This window comes from Megascapheus bottae, chromosome X (genome assembly GCF_031878675.1).
Source record: "Megascapheus bottae isolate mThoBot1 chromosome X, mThoBot2.hap1, whole genome shotgun sequence".
Classification (NCBI taxonomy): domain Eukaryota; kingdom Metazoa; phylum Chordata; class Mammalia; order Rodentia; family Geomyidae; genus Megascapheus; species Megascapheus bottae.
The window spans coordinates 98,197,808-98,205,359 of NC_143547.1; the positions used below are offsets into that span (position 1 = coordinate 98,197,808).

A 7,552-nucleotide genomic window follows, 5' to 3' on the forward strand; every position below is an offset into this window, starting at 1 on the left:
TGAAACATGTATTGCCATCTTATGGACAGGAAATAGTATTCAAATTATTAAACTTTCTAAGTAAATCACGTGATCATTTTCTCTAGCAATATATAGACAAATTCAAGAAAACCATTATTTTATAAGTAAATTGATCATTGGAATGAATTAAATCAAATTACTGAAGCTACTTGAGTAGGAAGTTTGCCTCGGAAAATGTGTGTACCATTAAATGTGCTACAGTAAAACTCATGCACTTAGAGACCCAAAAACTCACTTGGTACATTATAATATAGACATCTATGATTCTAAGAGAGTGCCTGCTAAATTCTGTCTCTATGGAAAATTTTGTATGAACGACAAATGAGTTTACATAAATGTTTAAGTGGTCTTTGGCAGAAAAGGGCTCCCTACCCCTGCTACATAAAGAATGCTAGTCTGGTGCTTCTATATATTTATACTGTTATGTTTTGTTATACTTTTCTTCAATGTTTATTTGAAGAAGAGGTAGAAGATCAAGACTAGAGATTTCTTTCATGAACATAACAAAGATTTTTGAAAATATGTCCTTAGAGACTTAGTTTTTACTTAATTTATGTCTTAGTAAATAAATTTGCAATGCATTCAATACATTTCTAGCAGTGGTTGATACGTTATGTTAACCTAAAAGGTCTTTTCATGTCAGTCACTTTCCTCTAAGGTTCTGAAAAAAAGAAAACCACAAAATAGACAAGGAACCTAGTCCCATGGTACCTTGGCATGTGACTCACAATATGACATTTTCTCCACTTGATTTTGAGCTCTTCCAGGATAAGAGCCATTTAAATATTTGTTTTAACATTAGATCTCCAGAATCAATAACAGTGCCCAGAAAATGGTAAAAACTTAATGATTATAGCATAAATTAAGTAGAATTTGACATAGCTAGTTCACTCTCTTTCTTAAATACTTTTTATTTTTAGAATTCAGTATCTGAGACACTACATTTGTTGGATTCTCATTTTTATGGACTATTTCTTTTTAACCTCTTTAGGTTCTGTCTGTACTACCTTCTTGCATTTATCCACCCTGGTATCTTTAAATATTGGCTTTATGTTTCAGATTCCAAATATTTATATTGAGGCCACACCTGTTACTTGAATTCTAGACTCATGTGTTCACTTACTTCTTAATTTAAATGCCTAAATGCCAATCTAAAATATCCCATGTCTAAATTGTGTCTTGAGTTTTGTCTCTTGGCTTTCTCCTTGATGTTCTTTCCCAGCTTAGTGAGTGGATATTTCATTTTTAATAGCTTGAGAAAAATTTAGAATCTTATAGCAAAGGCCAATCTGTCATGCAAGTCTTACTGTCTCTATCTTCAGACTCTGTAATGAGTTTAATCATTTTTCACAAGATCCACTCCTAAAATCCTAATTCAATACACCATTGGTCTCTTGCTGTTATTACTGAGAAAATCTGCTAACTAATCTCCTGGCTTCCGTGTTTGTTCCTCTTTAAACACTCTGAGAACAGCAGTCATGGGGGAATCTATACAAAACCTAACACGAATATGTCACTCCTCTGCTAAAAACCATCGCATTCTTTCTAGGACCACTTAGAACAAAATCAAATTATATCCAATCTCTTATAGACCCTATCTTACAAAGTACTGTTATATCTATGCATGTGACTTCAGATACAATAATCCATTCTCTCCTTAGTTTACTATTCAAGCCAGGATGTCCTCCTTGCTATTTGGGGAGCATATCAACTATATTTTTGTTTCATTTAATTGTCTTCTCGCTTATCTCCAACACTTGTCTTCTCCTTGTCTCTGAGGATTTGTTTGAAATAAACCTGTCAGAATCATCCAATGTAAGAAAGCCAATTTCTCATTTTTATCAAGTTCTATCACTATTCTAAATTTGTTTCCTTTCATGACATATAACAGCCCAATAATCAAAATGTACTCTAAATCTAACTTTAGAATAAATTATACTGTTGAATCTGCATTATGTATTCTGTATCCTTAGTGCTTAGTATATATGTAGGATGTGAAATGTAGTCACTAAATGCTGAATGAACATATTTTATTACTAAACAAAAGCCTAGCTTTTCAACTTATGCCCTTGGCTTGATGTGAGGTCAACTTGTTAAAAATGATTGTAAAGCACTTTACAGTTGTTAGACACTAGAGCCATACTTGATAGCAGTTGGATTTTTTAAATATTTTTATTGTAATTAATGAAAAGGTTACATGATATTTGCCAGGTAGAAGGTGCATTAATTCACATGTATTGATACCTGTTCACATGTCTTGGTCCCCATTACCCTCCCCTCCACCCCGCCCTGTCTTGGTTTACCCCCTTCCCTATCCAATTTCAAATAACCAAATACACATGTATACAGTATATCAGATAACAAAGTGAGATACTGCAACAATGTGAGATAACCAAGGGACAGCCAAAGAGATGAGAGATAACATAGTACCTTAAGAACTACAATCATTCATTATATGGCTTTTGTTTCAATATCCTGGAGGTCTTTTCAATTAGCTTCATATTATATGGCCTTATGTATCAAGGTTTTGCTCTATTGCAGATCTCTGCTAGTAGAGCCCAAGGTTTCTACTGATTATGACAAATGAGGGAAACCATTGAGCCTAAGTTCCTTTGAGTCTGGCTTACTTCACTTAGTATGATTTTTTCTAAGTCTTTCCATTTCCTAACAAATGGGGCGATGTCGTTTTTTCTGAGAGCAACATAGAATTCCATTGAGTGGAGGAGCCATTAGCACTGTGGTTTATTCAGTAATCTGATTTGTCCATAAGGGCTCCTTTAGGTGACTTTAATAGCCCTCTCTTACAAAGGAATTAACCGACTTGGCTTTACATAATAGGAAGATGAGACATTACGGATGAAATCATACCACTGTAAAGGAGTTAAGTCCTATAACGCTTATATTAATGCCAAACTAGAGTTTAGGAATGACTCAGAATCACAAAGTTTATTATAAGGAATAAATGAACTCATGATTGTACATAAAAATTTAGTTAACATGTAAAACATTTTAAGCTATGTATTAGCATTAAAGGAACAAAATTTTCTACTTATAAGAATTAAAATTTTGGTGTTATTTATATTTATTCCTTGAATATTACTTTCTTAAATGTGAATATTTTTCTATATATAAGGTATACCTTAAAACATATGGTGCCTCTGTCCAAATGCACGTTGACCAACTTTTATTTACATAATGCTATTTTCCTTCCTTCCTTCCTTCCTTTCTCTTTCTTTCTTTCTTTCTTTCTTTCTTTCCTTCCTTCCTTTCTCTTTCTTTCCTTCCTTCCTTCCTTCCTTCCTTCCTTCCTTCCTTCCTTCCTTCCTTCCTCTCTTTCTTTCTTTCCTTTCTCTCTCTCTCTTTCTTTCTTTCTTTCTGTCTTTCTTTCTTTCTTTCTTTCTTTCTTTCTTTCTTTCTTTCTTTCTTTCTTTCTTTCTTTCTTTCTTTCTTTCTTTCTTTCTTCTTGTTTGTTGGTCATGAGTCTTAAACCCTGGGCCTCGGTGTAATCCCTGAGCTTTTCAGCTCAAGGCTAATACTCTACCACTTGAGCCATAGTGCCACTTCCAGTTTTTTAGTGGTTAATTGGAAATAAGAGTCTCATAGACTTCAGTGCCCAGGTAGACTTTGTACCATGATCCTCAGCTCCCAGCCTCCTGTGTAGATAAGATTAGAGGTGTGACCCACTAGCATCTGGCTGATAAATGTAGTTTTAAAACATCCCGACTTTTGTATGATATTTGATCAAGATATTAAATATTACTTAATAAATTTAATCCAGTAAATTCTATCATGTACTTTGTTGATTTTTCTACTGTAATTCAACTTATGACATACAAACACTATATCATTTTAAACAGAGGGAAAATGAGTATGAATGTAGTCCAATACCTCATAGATCAATCAAGAGAGCTGGTATGCAAACTCAAGTGTCTGAGCTACTTAGCCAACTAATAAATATCAGACTCAAGATTAAAATATAGATGCACCAAATGGAGACCATTATGTGAAACATGATGAAATCATGTTTATTTATTCTGAATATCAGACATTTTTTATTAGAAGTAGAAAATTAGTAAACAATCATTTCATTTCCCTCCTTCTAGTCTAGCCACTTAAGTCAATCATAATGAGTGACACGCATTTCAGCTAGAGTTGTAAATGCTCTAAGAGCTACCACCCACAAATCACCTACCAAGGCAAACAGTAAATGCAATGTGGTTCTAATTGTCTTCCATAATCTCAAATAATGTTACTTTATAAATACCTTTTGACAAAAATTTAAACCTATCAAAACTCTCTAAATATTTAAAAGTGAAATCACAAATTTCCTTCAATCATGTCAAAAATCACCACAAAAATTACGATCACAATTACAAACAGAATGAATGGAATGTTTTAATTTAGGACAACCAAAAAAGCCCCATATAGTTTTTTACTATAATTATTTACTCAAATATACTGTAAATAGAAATTGTGAAAACACAAGAAGCAAAATTTTGCAAGTGAAATTTCTAGAAGCTCATGAAAACAATACCATCCCAAATTGCAGGTGCAAAAGGAAAAACAGTTCTAATGGGGTTGAGTACTCTGGTGGTCTCCTTCATTTGGTCGTGCAAGTTGTTTTTGTTTCCCATACCACAAAATTAGTCCACAGGAGGAGCTGGTGGATCTTGCCTGTTGTGTAGACTAGTTGGCTTGCCAGGTATGTTGGATCCTCTTAGGTTAGGGGTCTCAGCAAGAACAAGAACACTGCAATAACCATCCAGGCCATCAGGATCATAGTAACACTGATGCCATTGTCACCAGAACGTCCTGGTAATTCTTGAAGCCATACTGTGTCCATGCAGTAGGACTGGGATTGGGGCAACAGATTGATCAGCCTTCTCATCGCATGTTTGTGAGAGCAAACACATTCACAGGTATCGAATCCACCTTCTGCCATAATTACCCAGTTTGATTTTACTTAAAGGTTTAAATCCACCCAGACAACAACCGACGGGGCAAGGAGGGTGGGAGCCGAAACCTTGTCTTGCCTGCGAGACCGCCTGAGGTTTCTGGGACACTGTGGCAGCTCCGGCCTCTATTTATTTATTTATCTATTTATCTATTTATTTATTTATTCATTCATTCATTCATTCATTTGTAATGTATAGAGGGGTTACAATTATATTCGCCAGATAGAAGGTGCATTACTTCTCACACATTGCTACCCCTTCTCATGTTTTTGTCCTCATTTCCCTCCCCCATCCACTCCCAATCATCTTGTTTATCCCCCTTCCCTTTCCTATTTCTTTTTTTAATTTTTCTGTTTTCTTTTGCCAGTCCTGGGGCCTGAGCTCTGTCCCTGAGCTTTTCCCTCAAGGCTAGCACTCTGCCACTTGGGCCACAGCATCGTTTCTGGCTTTTCTACGCATGTTGTACCAAGGAATCGAACCCGGATCTTGGTGCATGCTGGGCAAACACTCTACCACTAGGCCAACTCTGAGCCCCCCTTTCCTATTTTATATAATCAAATAAAGTATATACAATATACCAGGTAACAAAGTCAGATACAGTAACATTACGAGATTAACCAAAGGACAACAAAAGAGAAGAGAAATAACATAGTACATTAGGAACAACAATCACACAAGATAAAGCTCTTGTTTCCATGTCTTGGAGAATCTTTCATTTAGCCTCATCCTATCTAACCTTATCTATCTAGGCTTTGAGCTATTGAAATCCTCTACTAGGTGAGTCCTAGATGTGTACTAATTATTGTGACATGTCTATACATTTTTATTGCATTATAATTAACCTCACCTCTTCATTCACTTGCCTATTCCAACAGGTTTCATTGTTCTATTGTTGTCCATTTAAACTACTTCGACCATATTCTCTTTTTATTCAGCTCATTGTTATCCCAGCTCTGATCTGCTAGTAACCAAATCTTCCCACAGAATCACTTCCCTAGTCCTCGCCTGTTCAATAGCTTTCATTGAGATTCTCCATGCTGCCTTCGCTTATACTTGTAAGATATTTCAAAATTATTCACTCATTTTCCCATTTCTTTTTACTTCCTCCTAATAAAAACTGTTTTCTTTTTCCATACCTCACACTTTTCCTATTTTTCTAAATGTGTTAGTAATTTATTTAACCGGAGTTATGCAAAATAATCTTGGATTTTAGTTGATAAAATAGCCAGGCATGTGGAAAATTATTCTGTTTAAATGAAATTTTATATATTATTATCCATAATAAAAGTGCATGACTTAAATGCTATTTTACCATTCCATAACTCCAAGTTTCTGAGAAAACTAGGAGGTTTTGCACATTTTTATTATCATCTATTATTTGTACAAGGAAGTTTCATTTTGACATGTGCTTATGTGCATATAGTGTATATTGATCAGACAGAACCCAAGTCATTCTGCTTTGTAACCACTCCCCTTTCCAAACCAAGTTCAAAAATATGACACTATTTAAGAGCACTTTTTAGGGGCCAGGAGTTTGGCCTAGTGGTTAAAGTGCTTGCCTAGCATGCACGAAGACCCAGGTTCGATTCCTTGGTACCACATATATAGAAAAAGCTGGAAGTGGTGCTGAGGCTCAAGTGGTAGAGTTCTAGCCTTGAGAAAGTCCAAGGACAGTGCTCAGGCCCTGAGCTCAAGCCCAGGACTGGCAAAAAAAATGTTCTATTAAGTACAGAGAATAAGCAAGATCATTTGTTTACATTTATAAGCCCAAGAATGAATATTTTAATATACTGATATCTCACTTTCTCCCATATTTTTATTGTATAAACTATTCATAATATAAAATTGATCACATACACAATTCTAAAGTTTACAGTCCAGTGTCATTAAATCTATACAGAGCATAATGCAGTACCATCTATTTAAAGAAGCTTTTTTGTTATTATAAGGTAGTGTTAAATTAATATACATTTACTCTCTTCTTCCCAATCTGCTCCTGTCTCTGATGATTTGCAAATCCTAAACATTTTTTTTACATTTGTTAAAATGTTTCCTTTTTGTTTAACTAATTAATAATTGGTTTATTATTCTTCTCCTTAAGTAATTGTAGAACAGGGTCCAATTTGATGTATCAGGTTGTGAGTACAATGCATATTAATGACTACCATCCGATTCATCATTCTTTCTCATCTCTCCCAACTGCTTCCATTCCCTCAGTTTTACTAGTTCCATATTAATGTATTATATACACTGAATATCATGACCACATTTGATCATCCTATGTCTATTTGCCCAATTCTCTGTGACCTTGACTATCCACAACAAGTTTAAATGCATTTATATAGACTTGTACTTTTGTGAATAGTTTCTTTCACATAAAATTTGAAGGCTCATGAGGTCAGCTCTTTGTTTTGAGATATTCTTTTATTTGGTCCATTTGTTTTGTTGTTTAATGTTCAAATAGTTTGAAATGTCCAGTTCTTTCTGTTATTAATTTCTAGCTTAATTTGATTTATTATGAGAACAGACAATGTATTATTTCTGTTCTTCTAAATTTGGTACTGTGTTTTATAGCT

General features: G+C 34.5%; 1 pseudogene; it reads right to left on the reverse strand.

The window, feature by feature from the left end:
* Positions 1 to 4,664: 4,664 nt before the first annotated feature.
* On the reverse strand, positions 4,665 to 4,963 carry LOC150041636 (small integral membrane protein 14 pseudogene; annotated as a pseudogene).
* Between the last annotated feature and the right edge of the window lie 2,589 nt (positions 4,964 to 7,552).